Here is a 23272-nt window from a genome sequence, read left to right on the forward strand (position 1 = left end):
GCATGGAATGTTCCTACTCATGACAACATAATGTGAGCTCAGATTTACAGGGATGCAGAGGTCCCATTGGCACCTAAGCTGAATACGGACCCCAGACCAAATCAATGAGGTTCACAGTCAACAATATTTATACACCTTTCCCAATTTAGGGAGGTACTCTCTTCCCTGATCCAGATTTCTGTTCCTTTTCCAGCCATGACATCATCTCCCCAGACAATAACTTGGATCCACCTGCAGATTTCAGGCTAAGGGAAAAAAAGGAAAACTAGTATAGCCACAGGCCCTTTGGAATATAACTAAAATATGCCTACTAGCTATCTACAAAATGGAGGACCCCCCCCACTCTTCGTCTACACAATTGCGGCCTTTAGGTCCATGATTGTTCAAAATTTTGTTTGGCTTTGTATACTAGCTCTCTTTTCAGCCACCAGGTTGCAGATGATAGCATGATGCCAACTAGACTTCCCTGGAGAGATGACCCCACCAATGTATCCTGGAGCTCCGCTTCCCCAGAGCCCCATGCTACTAGGGAAAGAGAGAGGCAGGCTGGGAGTATGGATCAAACAGTCAAAGCTAATGTTCAGTGAGGAAGCAATTACAGAAGCCAAGCCTTCCACCTTCTGCATTCCACAATGACCTTGGGTCAATACTCCCAGAGGTTTAAGAATAGGAAATCTGGGAGTCCAGTGGCAGTGCAGTAGATTAAGCACACATGGTGTGCAAAGCCAAGGACCCGCATAAGGTTCCCAGTTAAGCCCCCGGCTCCCCACCTGCAGGGGAGTCGCTTCACAAGCGGTGAAGCAGGTCTGCAGGTGTATATCTTTCTCTCCCTCTGTCTTCCTCTCCTCTCTCCATTTCTCTCTGTCCTATCCAACAACAATGATAACAATAACAACAGCAACAATCACTACAGCAATAAAATAGCAAGGGCAAGAAAAGGAAATAAATAAATAAATATTAAAAAAGAATAGGAAAGCTATCAAAGGAGGGGATGGAATACGGAGGTCTTGAGGTGGGAATTGTGTGGAGTTGTACCCCTCATATCCTATGGTTTTGTCAATGTTTCCTTTTTATAAATAAAAAATATAAATAAAAGAATAATATGATTCTCAGCCTTTTATGGTATAAAGGATATTTATTTTGTTTATTTTGTCATTACAGAAGCTTTCACTTCCCAGGCCAGCTTTCTCAAATGGAGAGAGAGAGACATCACAGCTCTCAAGTTTTCCCTGGTGGCATATTCAGGTCCTGTACTGGGGACTCTACCCTGGGTGTTCTGTATGACCAAGAGGGGCTTTCCCTTGTTAACTAATCAACCAATGTGGAAGATTTTAGCAGGGCCAGTGAAACAGCTCACTTGGACAGTAGACTGCTGTGCCACATCTGGAACCCAGGTTTGAGCCCAGCCCCCACTACAGTGCTTCAGCCATTGTGCCACCTTCTGGGTCACCATGCTAGAATTTTTTAAATATTGCCTAGTTTTCCCTGAGATTTCACAATTCTGTTAGGTTCAGGGGACTCTGCCTAAATTACAATTGGAGATTAACTAATTTTATCACACTGCAAGAGGTGAATAGAGTTATGTATGAAAGAATATCCCATATTCCCAGACATTCCAAGGAAGAAGAAGCAGTGAGGCTCTCCACCTCAGTGAAGTCATTTTGCTGTCACTGAGGAGATTTCCTCTAAGGATTGAAGTCAACACCCATGTTCAGAGGGGAAGCAATTATAGAAGCCAGACCTTCCACCTTCTGCATCCCACAATGGCCTTGGGTCCACACTTCCTGAGGGATAAAGAATAGGAAAGCTCTCAGGAGAGGGGATGGGATATGGAGAGCTGGTGGTGAGAATTGTGTTGAGTTATACCCCATCATATCCTGTGGCCTTGTTGATATTTTGTATTTTATAAATAAATTAATAACAATAAAATGCAAAAAAGGAATTAAAGGCTGCCAATATCTACATGATAATCTGGGCAGCCAATATTGATAGAGTTATTAAGGACTGTTTTCTCACAAAAGAAAATAACACATCAACTAGAGGACAGTATCCTATTATTTTGTGTGTATAAGGAATAAAAAGAGGGAAAGACATTTAAAGCAAAACACAGATTTTTCCCAAAGTTTATCATCAAGCAGGTGGTTGAACTTAACCTTAAGGAGACAGATATAGCTGTTCTTCTGAGGTCTTGAAAGTAGGACAAATTCTCCTTTTCCTTTTTTATTAGTAGTAGCCTTGCCTTAAGACAATAAATTCAATAAGTTGTTTTGCTAGAATATCATTTCCTATGATGTAAGGCGAGTAATAAGCTAACACAGGACTCAAGTAAAAGTGGAACTTTAGGCATTTACTCTTCTTTTTTTTAGTTTAAAGAAAATTACTTCAAATCTCAGGATCTTATTTCACATACTTGCATAATAAACATCTTTCTTAAAATTAAATTTTGAAAAATATCTCCAAAGCACTACTGGAGTAGATAATTCTGTTTTTATGTTGTTATAAAAGCACAAAATATGCTTATACTGCTATTGTTTGTAACATGCAATTTTCAACTGGACACAAATGAATTCTTCAAAGTCACTGGCATCCTAACTTAAAAAATAGAAATTAGGGTCAGTGAAATAACTCACTTGGATAGAATGTGGCTTTGCCATGTTTGCAACCCAGGTTTGAGCCCAATGTCTACCACAATGAACGAAGCTTGTGCTGAGTGTGGTCTCTTTCAGAATCTGTGTGTCTCTGAAAAAAAGAAGAAAAAAAAGATGCATAGTGTCCAGTTTTATCTGAATTATTTTCTATTTACTAATGTCCTGACAGCAATTTCAAGCCCAAAGCTCCCTGGACATAAGTAGATGCATAACACTCTTTCCCTAAAGCATTGTTAATTGCAATAAAAGGTCCAAGTATTGTTTTATTTACCAAATGTATCACTGATTCTTTGGAAGCTTTGTCTGACTGAAGCATGGTTTCAAATTTGCTCGAATGAAAATAAAAATTGGACCTAGCCAGGCTACCCTCCCCCTACTCATATAGTGCATGGGTGAGGCCCCCATCTCCTTTGGAGGTGGAGGGGCATTAAAAAACAGGTTGTAAAGTTTAAAAAATTATTTTGAGAGGTGCACCAGAGCACCACCTGTCTCTGTCTTATAGTAGTGCCAGGAATTGAACTAAAATAAGTGCTGGGGAGAGAGCATAACGGACAGCATAAAGGCTTTCATGTCTGAGGCTCCAAGGTCCCATGTTCAATCTTCAGCACCAACATATGCCAGAGCTGAGCAGTAAAAATAAAGTTAATAAAAGTGGCACAGTGGATAAAGCACTGAACTCTCAAGCATGAGGTCCCAAGTTCAATCTCCAGCAGCACATGTACCAGAGTGATGTCTAGTTCTTTCTCTCTTCCTATCTTTCTCATAAGTAAATAAAACTTGTTTTAAAAATTCAATCAAATATAAAAGTATATATATTACTATGTTAGCATGAAGATGCAGAGAATGTAAAATAACTAAAAGAAAGCCTGCATCTGAAGAAACTTTTGGGGAAGGTCTGAATAGCATCAGTGAGCATCTTGAACGCCTCAAGAAAGGGCAGCACCACCATCCCCACTGTGTGGTCTTCAGTTTTAGCTTAATTTCTCTGAGTCCTGGTTTCCCCTTCTGTAAAGTGGAGATAACAAACGAGGCTTGTCTTGTGGGGAAAGTGTTATTTCTATAGTGTATAAAGCCAACTCTTCTGCTTAGTGAGTAACCAGAAATGGTAGCTGATGCGCAAGAATCTGGGCTCAAGCTCCTGCTCCACATCTGCTTCATGAACAATGAAGCAAGTCTGTCGGTGTCTATCCTTCGCTCTCCCTGTTTCCTTCTTCCATCTCAATTTCTCTCTGTCTTATCTAATAAAACAGAAAGGAATGAAGAATGGAGGAAAATGGTTGCTAAGCCCCAGTAATAAACTTTGTGGCAATTACAAAATCAATCAATAAAAAGAAGCTACCATGACAAACTGGAAGAATCTGCTTTGGCCTCAACAGGAAAGAAACCATTGTGCTGGGGAAACAGCTCACTTGGATAGTCTGCTGCTTTTCTGTACACAACCCCAAGTTCAAGCCCAGCCCCCACCACAATGAAGCTTTGGTGTGGGTGTTTTCATTGTCTTTGTATCTAAGCCCCCCCCCAATCAAATTTAAAAGATTGTTAGGAACAAAAACATTATTTAAAAATGAAAGGAAATGAGCCAGGTGGTGGCACAAGAGGTAGCCAGAGAGAATATACACATTACAGCATGCAAGGACATGGGTTCAATCCCCAGGCCCCCAGTGGTGGGGAAGCAGGGAGAAGCTTTACCAGCAGTAATGGTGTACTGCAGATGTTTCTCTCGCTTATCTCTCTCCCTATCTTCCCCTTTCCTCCCAATTTTTGTCTTTATAAAAATTAATTATGTGGGTTATGTGCATGTGGCAAAAAGAGCAAGGACCAGAGTAAGGATCCCAGTTTGAGCCCCCAGCTCCCCACCTGCAGGGGAGCTGCTTCACGGTGGTGAAGCAGGTCTGCAGGTGTTTATTGTTTACTTCTCCTCTCTGTCTTCCCCTCTTTTTGCCATTTCTCTCTGTCCTGTCCAACAACAATGGAATCAGTAACAACGACAATAAAAGCAACAACAATAAAAGCAGCAAGGACAACAAAAAGGAAAATAAATATTTAAAATTAATTATTTATAATAATAAGATAGAGAGAAATATAGTAAAGTGAATAAATAAAAACAATCAAGGGGGCAGGGCGGTGGCATACCCTGTTAAGCTCACTTAGTACTAAGCACAAGGATTCGCACAAGGATCCCAGTTGAAGCCCTGATCACCCCACCTGCAGAGTAGGGGGTTGCTTCCCAAGTGGTGAAGCAGGTCTGCAGGTGTCTTTCTCTCTCCTCCTCTATATTCCTCTCCATTCTAATTTCTCTCTGTCCTATCAAAAATAAAAATAAAATAAATGGTCACAGCAGGAGCAGTGTATCACACTGCAAGCACCAAGTCCCAGTAATAACCATGGAGGAAAAGAAAAGAGGAGAGGAGAGGAGGTTGTGAAGAGAAGAGGGAAGGGGGGAGGAGGGAAAGGGAGAAGAGAAGATGGGAGAGGAGGTAAGGGGAGGGGATGAGAGGGGAGCAGAAAAGGAAGGAGGGGAGTGAAGGGGAGGAGAGGAAAGGGATTAGGAGGGGAGAGGAGGGCAAAGGAAGGGAGGGAGGGGAAAGGAAATGAGGGGAAAGGAAAGGAGGGGAGGGAGGGGAGAGAAAAGGAGAGGAGAAAAAAGAAGAGAAAAAGGAGAAAAGCAATCAAACAGAAGAGTTGTGCTTAGGGCCATATGATGGGATTTAAGAGCTTTGAGGTGAGCAGACACCTGTGGCCCAGCAGTTAGGCTGTAAAGGCCAGTAGTTCTGGGCAGGAACTCTAGTCTGGACCTTCTAGGGGGTACTGTGTCAGGGGTGGCTAGCAGCCACACAGGTCCCACTCATTGAGGTCAGTGCAGATGCCCTCTAATCTCTTTCCTTTCATCCTGTGTATCCTCAGGCCCACGTGTCTCCTCTTCCTAGTTCTCCTGGACCCTTTGAATAGTTTAGCAGGGATCAGCCAAAGCTCCAGCTCTCTGCACTTATGGTCAGATGAGGAAGAATATATAAGACCAGTGAAGGGCAGGGCTACTCTGTTGCATCTATTCCCAGATTCCGTGGCAGCTTGTCTGTTGGAGAACATCACCTGCCTTCTCCAGAGCTACTGAGACCTATAAAGTCCTAGTCATGGTAAATATGAAGGGGCTTGGGGATGGGGTGGCTCCAGGGCCCCTGGGGTGGCAGGACTTCAGCTGCACTTTGAGCTGCATCAAGACTGTCACCTTGTCTGGTCTGGCAAGACAAGTTCACCTGGGTGCCTCCTCCTGGGCCTCAGGAGATCCCAGCAAGAAGGACCCCTCCCATGGCTTACTGCCACTAAGGACTTACTTACAGAAACTAAAGATCCTCCCCCTCCCTTCTGCCATAGTGACTTACTTTCCCACTGTCCTGAGGGACTCTTGGAACACCTCCTATGCTTCCACAGGAGATGCTAATACTTCTGGCATGCTCAGGCCAGCACCCCTGTGAGTTCTGTGGCAGGGGGTGGTGGTGGCTCTCTCCACTGAGTCACTTGTATCTAGAGCTTGGGGACAACTTCGGTTGCATCAAGTGGACTCCTCCTATGAAGGGTATTAACTGTTGCCTTGTCTAGTCTTCATTTCAACTTTCTGTGACTTGTCTGTATATGAAGCATTCTATTTACGCCAGGTTTTAAAAAGACAATTGCGTGAAAGGGTGGATTCCTATAAAACCGCAGAGTAGACCAGGACTGACAACCTCTTGGGTTTTAAAGAAGCATGAAATTATATACAACTTGAGTATTTTTGATATAACTTACCAGAGGTATTGGAAACAACTATCTTTGAGTTTGTCTCCTTAAATAAGCCATGCTTTAAAACAATTATTTGTCAAATATTACAACAGTATCTATTATTATTTTTAATGGGTGATTTAATAGTGGGCTTACAAATATCTAGTGAAGAACAATTAACAGTGATTAGCTGATCTGTTGCTCCTTCAGAGACGAGCACACAGTTACAAAAATATTTCTCACTGTAATAACGTACTTGAGTGCTTTTCACCAAAAGATACTAGATGGAGCAAGTTAGGGAGTACTGAAACCTTTAAAAGGGCAGAAAAGCAGAAACAGCAGACCTAATGAGGCCTACCGGTTAAATTAAAACTTTCTTTTTTTAATTATTTTTTTTTCTCCAGGGATATTTCTGGGGCTCACTCAGTGCCTGTACCATGAATCCACCACTCCTGGAGGCCATTTTTTCCCTTGTTGTTGCCCTTGTTGTAGCCTCATTGTGGTTATTGTTATTGTTGATGCAATTAGTTATTGGATAGGACAGAGAAAAATGGGGAGAGGAGGGGAAGACAGAAGGGGAGAAAAAGATAGATACCTGCAGACTTGCTTCTCTGCCTGTGAAGCAACTTTCCTACATGTAGGGTGCCTGGGGCTTGAACCAGATCCTTATGCTGGCCCTTATGCTGTGCGCCACATGCACTTAACCACTGTGCTACCGCCTGACCCCCTTCATTTGCTTTTGATGAGAAAGCTGCTGCTTTTAAATCAGATCTATACTGACTCTACCTTATGACACTTTCCTGCCTAAAGTCTGGAGGGGGGGCACAGGAGAGCAGAGCTGTAGCCACATGGCTTTGCAGGAGGCAGTTTAGACTGCAGCAGATAAAAGAATGTTGGGAACCACAGAAAGCTCTTCTTCAATCAAAGAAGCCCTTAGTCGCAATGACAGGATATATTCAGGTGTTTGTTTTTTTTTTACTATTTATTTATTTCCTTTTGTTGCACTTGTTTTATTGTGGTTGCTATTGATGGATAAGACAGAGAGAAACAAGGAAAGCAGGCGGAGACTGAGGGGGAGAGAAAGACAGACACCTGCAGACCTGCTTCAGCTCTTGTGAAGTGACTCCCCTGCAGGTGGGGAGCCAGCAGCTCCAACCTTACACTGGTCCTTGCACTTCGTGCCATGTGCATTTAACCCATTGCACTATCACCTTTTGACTACCCTTTTCAGGTATTTTATAACCCTGGCCTTGGTTGGGGACAGCCATAAACAGATCTCCAATTGTCTCCAGTTTCCTGGAGCTGTGAAATAGTTAGTCTAGTTAAAATTGAGCATGATATAGTAGTGGGATATTCCTACTCATGGGTTCACTAGAACAGCCCCCCCACCACACACACACACACACACACACACACACACACACACACACACACACACAAATACAGTCTGAATGGGAAAGGAAGAGCACACCAGTGACAGTGAGTTTGCCGACTTGGTTAGAGTACCATGTCTGTTTTATGGAAGTGGATGTGGAAAGAAGGATCAAAACTCAAAGGTGGTGATAACTGAAGACATTACCTCAGGTTATGGTAATGGCCCCTTAGAAAGCTTAGCTAGAGGGAGTTGGGAGGTAGTGCTGAGGGTTAAGGGCAAGTGGCTACAAAACACAAGGACCGGCATAAGGATCCTGGTTTGACTCTTCTGCCCCCCCACCTGCAGGGGAGTTGCTTCACAAGAGGTAAAGCAGGGGAGTCGGGCTGTAGAGAAGCGGGTTAAGCGCAGGTGGCACAAAGCACAAGGACCGGCATAAGGATCCCGAACCCCAGCTCCCCACCTGCAGGGGAGTCACTTCACAGGCAGTCAAGCAGGTCTGCAGGTGTTTATCTTTCTCTCCTCCTCTCTGTCTTCCCCTCCTCTCTCCATTTCTCTCTGTCCTATCCAACAATGACAACAACAATAATAACTACAACAATAAAACAACAAGGGCAACAAAAGGGAATAAATAAATAAAATAAATATAAAAAATAAAAATAAATAAATAAATAAAAAAGAGGTAAAGCAGGTCTGCAGGTGTCTATCTTTCGCTCTTCCTCTCTGTCTTCCACTCCTATCTCCATTTCTCTGTCCTATCCAACAACAATTACATCAAGAACGACAATAATAACTACAACAATAAAACAAGGGCAACAAAAGGGGATAAATATTTTTAAAAAAGAAAAGAAAGCTTAGCTAGTGTGGAAAGTTCTTTACTTTCCTTTTCACAACTTTTGAAAGCTTGAAATCCTCTGGCTCAAGGAGAAATGCAATGGGATATTTGCTGGTGATAATTTGGATGTCTAAAATTATCTTTTATGGCTTATAATGAATTATAATCGGCACCCTTTTCCCCCCTTTTTTCACGTGTTTACATATAAGTTTTCTGTTCATTCTCTTTGTTAACTGGGAGTGATTTTGGTAACTAATGGGTGGCTTTGCTTAGCAAGAAAAGGAAAGCAGTTTCCTGGTATTATTAAACTCTAAAAAACTGTACAATTTCTTCACTCTGATAAATATGTATTTTACTAGGAAACAGCAAAGTCTTTGTGACACACTCCTCTTCCCTCAGGAGTGTTGGTAGTAAAAGGAAAATGCTGTTTAAAAAGATGTGTTCCACAAGGTTATATGCTTCCAATATTTAGAATGTACCTAACTTCTGCTTATCTGGCATTTTCTAAATGAATCATTTGACTGTAGTTTGCTGATTCAAGCTAGTTTTAAATAGAGAAAGAAAAGTTCTTCTACAAGAATAGGACTAAAGAAAGACCAGGTGAACTCAAAAGGTACAAAGTTATCAGAATGAATGAAAGCTAGAAGGAGAAATTTTGCATGCATTGGCGTTCTCACCAGGCTTTTTCCCAGATGCTGAGGGAAATGGTGCAAGAGCTACTACTCTGTCCTTGTAAAATGGTATAGTCCTTACTCTGAATATCAATTGCAGCTACAAAACTAGGGTGCGGTCTCTAGTCTTAACCTAGCAGTTCATTAATATCTCTGGATTCCCAAAGCATGTCTCTGAACTGTCTTTCACAAAACATGTTTGGGAAATAGTCCTTGAGCAGGAGAGGCTTCCAGAAAGATAATTATACAAAAAGCTGGTTACTTAGTCAGGTATGAGTCATTTCTTTTCTTTTTGGTTAATTTGTTTTTTTAATTTTTATAAGTCATTAAATGGTTTAAAATATCATAAGATTACAAAAGCGTGTAGTTCCATACCACACCAACCACCACATTCAGTACTCTCACCACTCTCCACCTCCCTTCAAAGATAACCACTATAATTTTGCCAAAATCTGACTTTTTAAACCTATACAAGTCCATGTATTTCAGTTCTTTATATTGAACATATAAGCTAAGCCATCTGGTTTAGAAATGTAGGTAATTTGGCTATAGATGTAAACAGTAATAAGAATCCTTGAACACATATATCAAATTAAATAACCTCAAAGTATTACATATAGAAGGGATTAAAAACAAAACAGAGTTGTAGGAGAGACTCAAACATACTAGAGATAATTACTTCATTTAAAAATACATAGAGAACTCTGAGTGTGAATGCATTATACATGAAAGTATTACATAGGTTTAATGTAAATACATCTAAGAGGTTTTCATTTATTTATTTTCCCTTCTGTTGCCCTTGATTTTTATTGTTGTGGTTATGATTGTTATTGATGTCATCATTGTTAGATAGAACAGAGAGAAATGGAGAGAGGAAGGGAAGACAGGGAGAGAAAGATAGACACCTGCAGACCTGCTTCACTGCCTATGAAGCAACTCCCCTGCAGGTGGGGATCTGGGGGCTCGAACTGGAATCCTTAGGCCAGTCCTTATGCTTTGTGCCATGTGCCCTAAACCTGCTGTTCTACCACCTAACTCATGAACAGTAAATACAGTTTTTGGTACATGTGTAAAATTTCTCAGTTCTCTGCAAAACACTCTAACCTGCCCCCCCCACCTAGGTGCACCTTCACCATCTTGCACCAGGACCTGAAATCCTAACAGTCTTCAAAAAATAAACAAAATTATTATGAGAGAAATATATAAAGAGACAGTAGAGACCAGAGTCCTGCTCAACTCTAGATTATAGTAATGCTGGAAATTGTATTTGGGACTTTAGAGCTACAGGCATGAAAGTTTCTTTTTTTTTGAGGTTTTATTTTTAATAAACATTTTATATGGAAGTGATTTAAGAATTACAGAAAAGCTGCAAAAGAACCACTACTATCCTTCATGCAGTGTCCCCAAGTGTTAACATATGACTTAGCCAGGTACATTTGTCAAAATTGGAATATTGACAATGATACATAACTATGAACTAATCTCCAAGCTTTTTATGGATTTCACTAGTTTTCCACTAATGTTCTTTTTTTTTCCTTTTTGTTAATTAATCCTTTCTTTAAAAAAAGCATGAGGGAGTCGGGCTGTAGCGCAGTGGGTTAAGTGCAGGTGGCGCTAAGCACAAGGACCCGCATAAGGATCCCGGTTCAAGCCCTGGCTCCCCACCTGCAGGGGTGTTGCTTCACAAGTGGTGAAACAGGTCTGCAGGTGTCTTTCTCTCCCTCTCTCTGTCTTCCCCCTCCCCTCTCCATTTCTCTCTTTCCTATCCAACAACAATGACAACAATAATAACTACAACAATAAAACAAGGGCAACAAAAGGGAATAAATAAATAAAAATAAATATTAAAAATGCATTTAAAAAAACTTTAAAAAAGCATGAAAGTTTCTTGCATAACCATTATGCTGTCTTCTCAGCCTAAAAGAATCTTTTGAAAAAATGTTCTTTTCTCATTGTTCTTTTCACTAGCAAGATTTATCCATTACCACTTCTTTCATATTTTAAAGTTGTTTCATATCTTTTGTAAATGGTTATATTTTAATTTTTAATTACTTTTATTTACTTATTGGATAGAGATAGCCAGAAATTGAGAGGAATGGGGAGATAGAGAGGGAGAGAGATGGAGAGACACCTGTAATGCTGATTCACCACTTGCAAAGCTTTCCCCTTGAAGGTGGGGACCAGTGTCTAAAACTTGGGTCCTTGCCCATTTTACATGTGCACTCAACCAAGTGCACCACCACCCCAGTCCTTGATGTCTCATATTTTTATGGCTGTGCTCTATGATCTGTTTTACTATGTATCACTTTGTTGAGTGTTCAATGTTCCTTTTTTATTTCTCTGTGACATTCCTTTCAGTAACTCTTGCAAAGCAAGTCTGGCGATGGCAAACTCCTTTGTTTTTGTATGTCTGGCACTGTTTTGATTGCTCTTGCATATTTGAATGATAGTCTTCTAGCATAAAATGTGTGAGACTGGCACATTTTTAGAGAGTGTAGCCAGTTTGTCTTCTGTTTCTGATGTTCTCTTATACATGGCTGAGTCTACTTATTTTACTTGCTATTTGATACTGGAAGGAATTCAAAGTGTTCTTCATACCCTATTGTTTTAAAACCTTGAATATACCACTTCTCTCTCCTGGCCTCCATGGTTCCTGCAGGAAAATCTTCTGTGAATCTGACTATACTGTGTGTGTGTGTGTGTGTGTGTGTGTGTGTGAATCACTTTATTCTTTTACTTTATATAATTTCACAGTGATGTTTCTTAATGTAATCCTATTTGGGTTTAGAAATTTGAGAGTTCTGTCTCCTTCCTGAACATCTGCCTTCTGACCAAATCACACATTTGGAAATGTTCTGTTATCTTTTCCTTGAATGTAGTCTTTGCTCCCTTCCTTTTTATCCTTTCCTTCTGAGACACTCATAATCCTGATATTACTTTCATAATAGTCTTTAATCCTCTTGAAGAGTTGCTTCATGGGAGTCGGGCAGTAGCACAGCATGTTAAACACATGTGGCACAAAGGACAAGGACTGGTGTAAGGATCCCGGTTCAAGCCCCCAGCTCCCCTCCTGCAGACGAGTCACTTCACTGGTGGTGAAGCAGGTCTGCAGGTGTCTATCTTTCTCTCCCCCTCTCTGTCTTTCCCTCCTCTCTCCATTTCTCTCTGTCCTATCCAACAATGATGGCACCAATAATAACTATAACAGTAAAACAAGGACAAAAAAGGGAATAGATAATAAATGTAAAAAAAATTAAGAGTTGCTTCATTTTTCCTAAAGGTTATTTTTCTCCTCCTACTTTGAATTCAAAGAGTATAGCTAGTTTGTCTATTTCTTTTCTTTTCTTTTTTCTTTTTTTTCTTTTTCTTTCTTTTTTTTTTACTATTTATCTATTCCCTTCTGTTTTCCTTGTTTTTTTTTTTATTGTTGTTGTTGGTGTTGGATAGGACAGAGAGAAATGGAGAGAGGAGGGGAAGACGGGGAGAGAAAGACACCTGAAGACCTGTTTCACCGCCTATAATGCGACTCCCCTGCAGGTGGGGAGCGGGGGCTCGAACCCTCATCCTTATGCCCATCCTTGCGCTTTGCACCACCTGCGCTTAACCCGCTGTGCTACCGCCCGACTCCCTGTCTTCTATTTCTGATATTGTCTGTTCTATGTGGGTAAGTCTAATTCCTTTACTTGTTACTTGAGAGTGGAATGTATACAAAGTGTCCTTCATCCCCTATAACTGTTTTCAAGTTTTCCATTTTACTATCAAGGGACACTTTAAAGTCGCTTCCTTCTTAATCTGTTTCTTCAAATTTCCTGACAATGCAGTTGCTAAATTCTTCCTCTGCTGATAGCTCTTCTGTAACTGTATCATTGAATTTCTTGGTTATGCAGCACCCGCATTTTCCTAGTTTTACACATCTGTTTGGTTTCTGTTGTTGGCCAGCCAGTGGTGCTGGGTTCTGCCTTATATTTGAGTTGCAATGGGGATGAAATAGTACTGCAGTATTATGACACCTGATGTCCCTTAAACAGTCTGTCAGGGGCAGGGGAGGGGTAGGGGGATTCCAGACCTCCTACTGTTTCCAGATTGATTCCTAAAAGTGGGAACTCTGCTTTGAAGTAAAAGTCACTTTCCTCCTTGCAGGGTGGTCTGATCCCATTCACCAGGGTTTCTATGCCATTTGGGACAACTTAGACTTTGGTAAGCTTCTTGGCTGCCATGAAGGAAGAAAAATCATTTCCCTAGTGCTCCTGGATGGACCCTCTGGGGTTCACACAATAGATTGTGGCTTCTATATCCCTAAACAGTAACTTAAACTCTCTTAAACCACTAGGTTCCTGAATGGTTTCCAGGAGGCCCTTTAATATCCACCAGGTGGATCTAAAGCAAATGCAAATATGGTAGCTGATGTCTAAGCAATGCTGCGTTTATTTATTTATTTATTTATACCAGAGCACTGCTCATCACTGGTTTATAGTGGTACAGGGTATTAAACCTGGGACTTCAGAGCCTCAGCCACGTTTCTTTGCATATCCAGTATGCTATATATCCCCACTCTCAATGCTGTGTTTCTGTTAATGTCCTTTTCTCCCTTCCCCCGGCTCCTGGAGTCCACACAATCAATGACTTTCAAATATTAATGATACTTTCTTTACCAAAAAACCCAGATGTTCTCTGATGAAATTTGTTTAGTTATTTTGTTATAATATCAACATTTGTTTTCTGGTGAAGGGACAACTTTCTGTGAATAGGCCACCATAGCTCCACCCTGGAAGTCTTTTTTTTTCCCTACCAGGGTTATTGCTGATCTCCTTACCTACATGAATCCACTTTTCCTGCTGGTGACCATTTTTTTTCCCTTCTGTTTGATAGGATAGACAGAAATTGAGAAGGATGGGATGGGTCTAAAGGGAAAGAGAGACACAGCTTTGCTTTACCACTTGTGATGTTTCCCTAGAGCCAGTTTCTTTGCACATTAATTTTTGCACACAACCAGGTACACCAACCAGAACCCTGAGAGTGAATCATTCATAAATAGTTCACCTGCAGAGGGGGTAAATAGCACAATGGTTATGCAGGGACTCTCATGCCTGAGGCTCCAATGTTCCAGAATCAATTTCTCCCGTCCCTACCACCACAAACCAGAACTGAGCAGTGCTTTGGTTAAAAAAACAATCAGATAAATAAATATATATAATATATATATGGGCATCTTCCTCCCACAGCGTCAGTGCATCTCTATCCACATTGGCCAGGCTGGTGTCCAGATCGGTAATGCCTGCTGGGAGCTCTACTGCCTGGAACACGGCATCCAGCCTGATGGCCAGATGCCCAGTGACAGGTCCACTGGGGATGGAAATGAATCCTTCAGCACCTTTTTTAGTGAAACTAGCACTGGCAATCGTGTACCAAGGGCAGTGTTTGTAGACCTGGAACCCACAGTCATTGGTGAGTTGGCCTGTAACCTGGGTGAGATCCCAGGGGTGTGTCCTGGGACTCCACAGACACCTTAAGGCTGGGTCTTCTTACACAGGGCTAGTGGTGAGAGGCTTCTATGATTTCCCTTTGCAGATGAAATTCGCAGTGGCCCCTACTGCCAGCTATTCCACCCTGATCAGCTCATCACGGGCAGGGAAGACGCTGCTAATAACTATGCTCGTGGACATTACAGCTTGGGCAGGGAGGTTATAGACCCTGTCTCCGATCAGATTCGGAAACTGATAAGATAACATCACTTGCTCAATGTGGCGTGGGACTAACTACAAGAACTCTTCGCACACTGATGGCCCTCACTGAACATCTAGACTCTCAGCCGAGACACTCTTGGGCTATGGCACAACTATTTGCAGCAAGACCAGCTTCTCTTTTCTGTTTTATTTTGATGACATTTAAGAACAATAACCATCATGGTTTATAAATGGGTCTCACAGAGGTCAGTGGAGAATGTCCACAAATCTGAACACCTTTTGATAGGTGAGTGTTAGATACCATTTTTTAGCAACCTTTCATAGAATACTAGTTTGTCAGCCAACACTTCCCATATAAGTAGGAAACCCCAGTGAGGTGTGTGTGTGTGTGTGTTGGGGGGGGTCTTGAATTGTAATAATCACTTTTATCAACTTTCTTTCTGGTAACTACTCCTTACTGTGCTGATCACTGTTTCAAGTTAGTATTTAGTGAAATATATAAAACTGAATAATTAACTTTGTTAAAACCACACAGAAAGGAACCTGCTGGAGCCAGACCTAGACCTGACCTGACTCCAGTACCTGATTCCATTGGAACTTGATGGTTCTGATATATTCCTGCTCAGAAACTTGTTACCAAATCTTTTTTCTTTATTGAGGGATTAATAGTTTGCAGTTGACAGTAAACTATAGTAGTTTGTACATGGGTAACATTTCTGTTTTCCACATAATAATATAACACCCCCCTCCACCCCCACCCTTCTCTACTATCACATTCCAGGACCTAAACACTCGCCCCCCCAACCTGAGTCTTTTACTTTGGTGCATTACACCTAATTCTGCTTTGTGTTTTCCCTTCTGTTTGATAAATCTTTCTGAAGTATCCATTACACAGAGGCAGTGGTTGCAGGCTATCTTGGTCACACTCCAACTGATAAGTTTCCCTTGCTCTGTGGTCACACCAAGGGCAACAAAGATTACATTCTGTTTCAAAATTAAACTATACAGTCATTACAGATCTTGTGATTCCTTTAATTTCAGAAATGAAGGTAGTTTACTTTTTAAATAGCCTTTTTCACTGGGGGTATGGATTGACCTGCCATCATCCATGTCCAGCAGAGAAGCAATTACAGAAGCCAGAACATTCACCTTCCATACGACATAAAGAACATTGGTGTATAATCCCAGAGGGGGAGAAATATTAGGGGAAGATGACCAGAGGGCTCAGAACTCCAATTCCATCAGGACCCAGAGAGAGAAGAGGAAAAAAGAAAGGCATTTGGACATAGTAATATATGTAGAAAGAAACGTTAAGACTACAGTAAAATGGGCAAATATGTGTAAGTACAGCTAGTTATAGAATTAAGTCAATTGGGGGCCTGGCAGTGGTGTGCCAGTTTAAGTGCACATATTGCAAAGCACAAGCACCCACTGAAAGATCCTGGTTTAAGCCTTTAGCTCCTCACATGCAGCGAGGTCACTTCATAAATGGTTAGTTAGGTGGCAGGTATCTATCTTTATTCCCCTCTGTCTTCCCTTCCCCTCTCAACTTCTCTCATATCAAAATATTTTTTAAAAAGCCAGAAAACATAGAAACTGTGGATTCATAGAGAAAGAACCAAGCCCCAGAGATAATCCTGGAGGCAAAAAAAAAAAAAAAAGGAAATTGGCCAATCCATATCTGTGACCTTGGGATTACTAATACAGTTTCCAGGGGAAGGAATGAGAGTGTGGAACTCTGGTGGTGGTAACAGTGTGAAATTATACCCCGTTATCTATAACTTTGTAAATCAATATTAAATCACTAATAAAAAATAAAATAGCCATTTTAGTGGAATTTTCCCCAACAAGTAATTGATTGTGAAGTTTCTCTGAATACTTAAATTCCTCAAAGTCCTGACTGTTTTACAAGCACTATTCATATTTCTTTTATAAGCTTGGCCACTGTAATCAGAGATTCAGAAAAGTCACTGTAGATACCTTCAAGACTTAATTTATTTTGCAGGCCGACAAGTGCGAAGGTCTTCAGGGATTCCTGGTTTTCCACAGCTTTGGTGGGGGAACTGGTTCTGGGTTCACCTCTCTCCTGATGGAGCGTCTCTCTGTCGACTATGGCAAGAAGTCCAAGCTCCAGTTTTCCATCTACCCATCTCCCTGGGTGTCCACAGCTGTCGTGGAGTCCTACAACTCCATCCTCACCACTCACAGCACCCTGGAGCATTGTGACTGTGACTTCATGGTAGACAATGAAGCCACCTATGACATCTGTTGTCGAAATCTGGACATTGAACGACCAACCTACATCAACCTCAATCGCCTTATTAGTCAGGTAGCGTCTTCCATCACTGCTTCCCTCAGGTTTGATGGAGCCCTGAATGTTGACCTGGCAGAATTCCAGACCAACTTGGTGCCCTATCCCCGCATCCACTTCCCTTTAACCACCTATGCCCCTGTAATATCTGCTGAGAAAGCATACCATGAAGAACTTTCAGTTCCGGAAATCACCAAGGCATGCTTTGAGCCAAACAACTAGATGGTGAAATGTGACCCTCGCCATGGTAAATACATGGCCTGCTGCCTGTTGTACCGTGGTGACGTGGTCGCCAAAGATGTCAGTGCTGCCATTGCCAGCATTAAGAACAAGCATAGCATCCAGTTTGTGGACTGGTGCCCCACTGGCTTCAAAGTTGGCATTAATTACCAGCCTCCCACTGTGGTCCCTGGTGGAGACCTGGCCAAGGTCCAGCGGTCTGTGTGCTTGCTGAGTAACACCACAGCCATTGCTGAAGCCTGGGCCCGGCTGAACCACAAGTTTGACCTAATGTTTGCAAAGCGTGCATTTGTCCATTGGTATATCGGTGAGGGCATGGGGGAGGGAGAGTTTTCTGAGGCCCGAGAGGACATGGCTGCCTTAGAGAAGGATTATGAGGAGATTGGAGCAGATAGTGCTAATGGAGATGATGAGGGTGAAGAGTATTAACTTGACATTTTTTATTCCTGTCTGTCTTGAACTCATTTGTGAAGCAGTCTATTGTGGCATAAAGCTGTCAATAAAATATTTTCATATGAATGTGTTTGGTTGCTTATTTTAATTTTGAGGTAAACAAGCAGAGAATGATACCACAGCCTTGATGCTTTCTCTCAATACGGTAGATCTTTTACTCAAACCTGGGCCACACACATGGCAAAGTCCCACACTATCTCAGTGAGTTCCTTAGCTAGCCCTTGGTTACACTTATATCATAAACATTTGCCCCACTTCAAGCCCCTTTGGGAACAGATGAAGTGGCTAGAGATCTACCTGATCATTTAGATCAGTAGTTCAAGTGATTGATGTGTGTTCTTTGTTGTGCTTGTGGTCAGGTATGTTTCTGTAACTCTGCACACTGGTGATAAAAAGTCATCTCTAGTGTATCAGGGAGATACAACCCTGACCTGCTCAACAAACTTTTAGCCTGAAGTTCCAATTTCTTTCCCTCACATCACCACAACCTGAGTTGAGTAGTACTGTGAAAAATAAATGGAAAGTGAAATAAGTGGGACAGATCTGACTGGTATTTTTCCAAGTTAGACAACATATTGTCCACATCTTTCACCTGTGGATATTAAAAAAGCACATCTGGGGGGTCGGGCGGTGGCGCAGTGGGTTAAGCGCATGTGGCGCAAAGCGCAGGGACCAGCGTAAGGATCCCGGTTCGAGTCTCCGGCTCCCCACCTGCAGGGGAGTCGCTTCACAGGCGGTGAAGCAGGTCTGCAGGTGTCTATCTTTCTCTCCCCTTCTCTGTCTTCCCCTCCTCTCTCCATTTCTCTCTGTCCAATCCAACAACGAATTGCATCAACAAGGGCAATAACCACAACGAAGCTACAACAAGGGCAACAAAAGGGGGGAAAAATGGCCTCCAGGAGCGGTGGATTCATGGTGCAGGCACCGAGCCCAGCAATAACCCTGGAGGAGGGAAAAAAAACAAAGCACATCTGAGTCTGTGGATCTCAGCTAAGTCTTCAGAGAGTTGAATTAAAGATTCATTCTAAGACTTGTTGAGAGGAGGAGAGAGGGGACCAGAATATCACTCAACACACGAGATGCAGGGGTTAGACTTGGGACCTTGTGTGAAGAGTCCAAGGCTCTAGTCAGCATGCCACTCCATTTCTGGGTCTTTTATTTTTTTCTCCTAAAGCCTCTATTTCTGTTCTGTTGCTACAATATGTGGGGTAGCTAGTGATATTAGTCATAGATATGGCAAACGCTAGAAGAAGAAGTCATAGATATCATAGGCAGTAATTTGTTGAACTGTAATTTAAATCAGTAGCCATAATGTCAGAAACAATTGCTAACAATGTTAAAATATAATCTCATGGAAACAATTTGGAGTTGTGCTCATTTCTTTCATACTTAGCCAAAAGCTACTGTGGCAAATAAAATTGTACTTAATTCCCTATTTGGAGAAAGTGAAACTTTTTGAGTCAAAATCAATAACAGCCCAAGGCTGTTATAATTGGTACTTGACTCATCATTTATTGGGGGAATAACTGATGTAGAGGAATAAAGAGAATTGAATACTGTGTAGGCAAGATTAGAGAGAAGGCAGTTCCCTGAGTTGGACCCTCTTCCAACTACCTCTTCAGAAGCAACATAAGCAGGGATGAGCAAAGAAAGCCAGGGCACTGTGAGTAGCCGGAGAACTTAGTGACCAGTATTCAGGTACAATTGGTGTGGCCAGCAAGGCTGAATAGAGTAATAAGAAGCAGATGATGTCCACAGGCCAGGTTTCATGCACAAGGGAGGAAACAGTTTGGTACTTAGTTGCTCACCTGACTGGGAATTGCTGGGGCTGGGAGCCTACACAATGAATCCACTGTCCTCAGCAGCCATTTTCCTCTTTTTAAATTATGATTGAGGCAGAGAAAAAAAGATGGAGAGAGAGTAACATCTACAGCCTGCTCCACAGCTTGTGAATCTTCTCCCAGGCAGTGGGGAAGGAAGGTTCAAGCCTGGCTCCTTGATCATAGTGACATGTGCACTTTACTGGTGTGCCACCTCCTGACCCCAGATTTCCTTTTAATGGTCTACTTTATCCAGATGGTGCTCAGGTACTATCTTTTCCCTGGCTCTTTTCCTTCCTTTTTCTCTTTTTCCCACTCTTTTTTTTTCACACTTCATCCATTCATCCATTTCTCACTTCTATTTCACTTACTCTGAAGAGAGCAAGCTTGGCCTCTGAGCCTAGTACAGACTTGTTTTTAGCTTGAGAGATGCTTCAAAATTGTGTTCGGGGGACCATATAGCATTCATCATGAGATAAATTATAATCTTATGAAAATCAATATTCCAGATCCAGGCAATGACAAATCTGACTAAGTGCACACATTACAGTGAGCAAGGATCCAGGTTCAATCCCCTGTCCCCCACCTACAAAGGGAAAGCTTTGCAAGTGGTGAAGCAGGGCTACAAGTGTCTGTCTCTTCCCCTCCCTCCCTTTCCTCCCTCAATTTTTCTCTGTCACCTTCCAATAAAGTAAATAAAATATTTTATTTTATAAGTAAATAAACATGTAAATAAAATGTTTAAAGAGGAAAAATAAATCAGCATTCCTAAATCCTATTGAAATGTGGTAGGGAGACCTTTAGCTTCAGCTGACACCCCACAATCCCGAGTGCTACATGTACCAGAGTGGTGCTCTGGGTTGTCTCTTTCTCTCTTGCTCAAGTAAACTCTGTCATTTGTAGTAAGTACAATAAATCTTTAAAAATCTTTGAGAGGACAGAGAAGGCTAGGAGAGAGTTCCCACGAAGGCTAAGGGAAAATGGAGGTTGTAGGGCCAGGCAGTGGTTCGCCTGGCTAATCACACACATTACAGAGTGCAAGGACATGGGTTCAAGCTCCTGGTATCCCCATCTGCAGGGGGGAAAGCTTCACAAGTGGTATATCTCTGTCTCTTTACCCCTATGTCTCTCCACCCCTTCTAAATTTCTCTATCCAATAGTAAATAAACATATTTAAAAAATTAGGGAAACAGAGGTGTCTCTTCTCACAGCATGCCAGTAAAAGCCATAGTGAGGGGTGCTGCTCTTTATATAGCAGGATTTATAAGTACATATAAAGTGGGAGAAGTCCACACATGTCCCATAATGAGACTTCACTTTTACAAATGCTTTTTTTTTTTTTGGTGTCCAGATAAATCCCTTTTGTTAGTGGAATAATCAGTTGATTTTTGTTGAAGCCCTCACACTCACACCAGGGTTCATCCCAGACCCTTGCTAAGAGCAAATCCAGCTATTTCTTCTTAACAGATTATGGCAAGAAAGTGACCCAGAGTCAGGATGAGCAATTGGAGCCTTTCCCAACCTAGGAGGTCTGTCAATTACCACAGTGTGAGCATTGCAGGGCAAAGGATGGACATTCCCAAGTAAGTGAGAAAGGAGCAGATGAACCATTTCAGTTATGCAGACACCTCACAACCACAAGAAATTCATCTCCCAAGGCAGCATTTCCCCAACACAGGGCCCTGAGAAATGGGCTTGGTAGCTACTGGGTAAAATACCTCAGCCTTCAGAATATCCCAGGGGCACCTGGGGAGCCTGAAGCTCCTGGGATAGTGACCCCTGACCATCTCTTTACCAATGCCTTAGTCAGCCTCACATGTGAGTGTTTTTATAATTGTTCCACGATGTGAAAAAAGACAGACTTTCAAATAACCTGAAATTGTGTACAGGTGAAAGAAGGTTAGAGAAGACTTTAGCTGAAAGAAAATATTTCAGAAGTAGGGGCAGGATGTGTTCTTGTAATGATGATTTTCCACCTGTGGAGCTGGAGCTGGGAAAGAACACACACACACACACACACACACACACACACACATTTATGTAACAACAAAAAGGAAGGGCATCATGTCACAATAGGAACAGACCTCTGGAAACTGATGGTAAGGGACATATTCAGACAGGGAAAGACAACACTAAAAGTAATTGCATAATGTAATGTGTGAACATTTTTCCACACTATAGGACTGTTGATCTCCTGGAGGCTACCACTTTCTTTGATACACTTTCTGTACCAGATACATCCTAGAGTTGTAGAATAAATGCTTTTGGTTCCACCAGATACACCAACACTTCAAGTACATTCACATACCTTTGGTAATGGGTTAATGTAGTGCTAGAAAGAGAAAAATCCCAATAGAGGCTGGGTGGTGGCACACATGTGAGAGCACACACACGTTACATTGCACAAGGACCCAGGTTCCAGCACTTGTCCTCATCTGCAGGGGGAAAGCTTTAAAAGTGATGAAGCAGTGCTGCAGATGTCTTTCTGTTTTTCTCCCTCTCTACTTTCCCATTCCCTCAACATTTCTGACTGTTTCTATTAAATAAATAAATAAATAAATAAATAAATAAATATATTTTTATGGAGAAAGACAGAGAGCCCAGTTAAAGAATGTCAGTTAGCAGAGATGCTTTTCTAGTTCCTCCTGAGATCTGAAATTTATGAATTTTCTTTTCACACTTGCCCATATCATTTTTGGAATCTGCATAAGAGTACTAACAGGTTTTTTTAGTGTCTTTATTGGGGGATTAATGGTTTACAGTTGACAGCTAAACACAATACTTTGTATATGCATGTTTCCCAGTTTTCCACATTACAATTCAAGTCCCACTAGGTCCTCCTCTGCCCATGTTCCAGGACCTGGACTCTCCTCACCCATCCCAGAGTCTTTTACTTTGCTGCAATACACCAACTCCAGTCCAAGTTCTGTTAGTGGTTCCCCTTTTGATTTTGTTTTTCAACTTCTGTATGTAAGCTAGATCATCACATATTAATCTTTGTCTTTCTGACTTATCTCACTTAATATTATTCCTTCAAGCTTCATCCAAGATGGGGTGAAGAAGGTGAATTCACCATTTTTAATAGTTGAGTAGTATTCCACTGTGTATATAGACCACAACTTACTCAGCTACTCATCTCTAACAGATCTTTCCACTTGCTTACCGCACTTACTGATTCACTGTACAGCACTGTGCACTTTTACCTTAAGGTGTATATTTTCCCATAACTTATGGCTACATGTATATATTCTTACCTTTAGGTTACTGATTATTAAAACTTTGTTCTCCTTTATATCTTAATTATTTTCAGCCACCAAGTTGCAGTTTCTACCATGATGCCAACTGGACTTCCCCTGGCAGGTGACCTCGCCAATGTGTTCTGGATCCCCACCTCTCTAGAGCCCTGCCCCACTAGGGAAAGATAGAAACAAGCAGGGAGTATGGCTTGACTTGCCAATGTCCAAGTCCAGCAGAGAATAAAT

At 41.7% G+C, this 23272-nt stretch overlaps 1 pseudogene; it reads left to right on the forward strand.

The window, feature by feature from the left end:
- The first annotated feature begins 5734 nt into the window (after window positions 1-5734).
- LOC132536206 (tubulin alpha-1C chain-like) lies at window positions 5735-17946 on the forward strand (annotated as a pseudogene).
- The last annotated feature ends 5326 nt before the right edge of the window (window positions 17947-23272 follow it).

This window comes from Erinaceus europaeus (assembly GCF_950295315.1).
Source record: "Erinaceus europaeus chromosome 6 unlocalized genomic scaffold, mEriEur2.1 SUPER_6_unloc_5, whole genome shotgun sequence".
Classification (NCBI taxonomy): Eukaryota; Metazoa; Chordata; class Mammalia; order Eulipotyphla; family Erinaceidae; genus Erinaceus; species Erinaceus europaeus.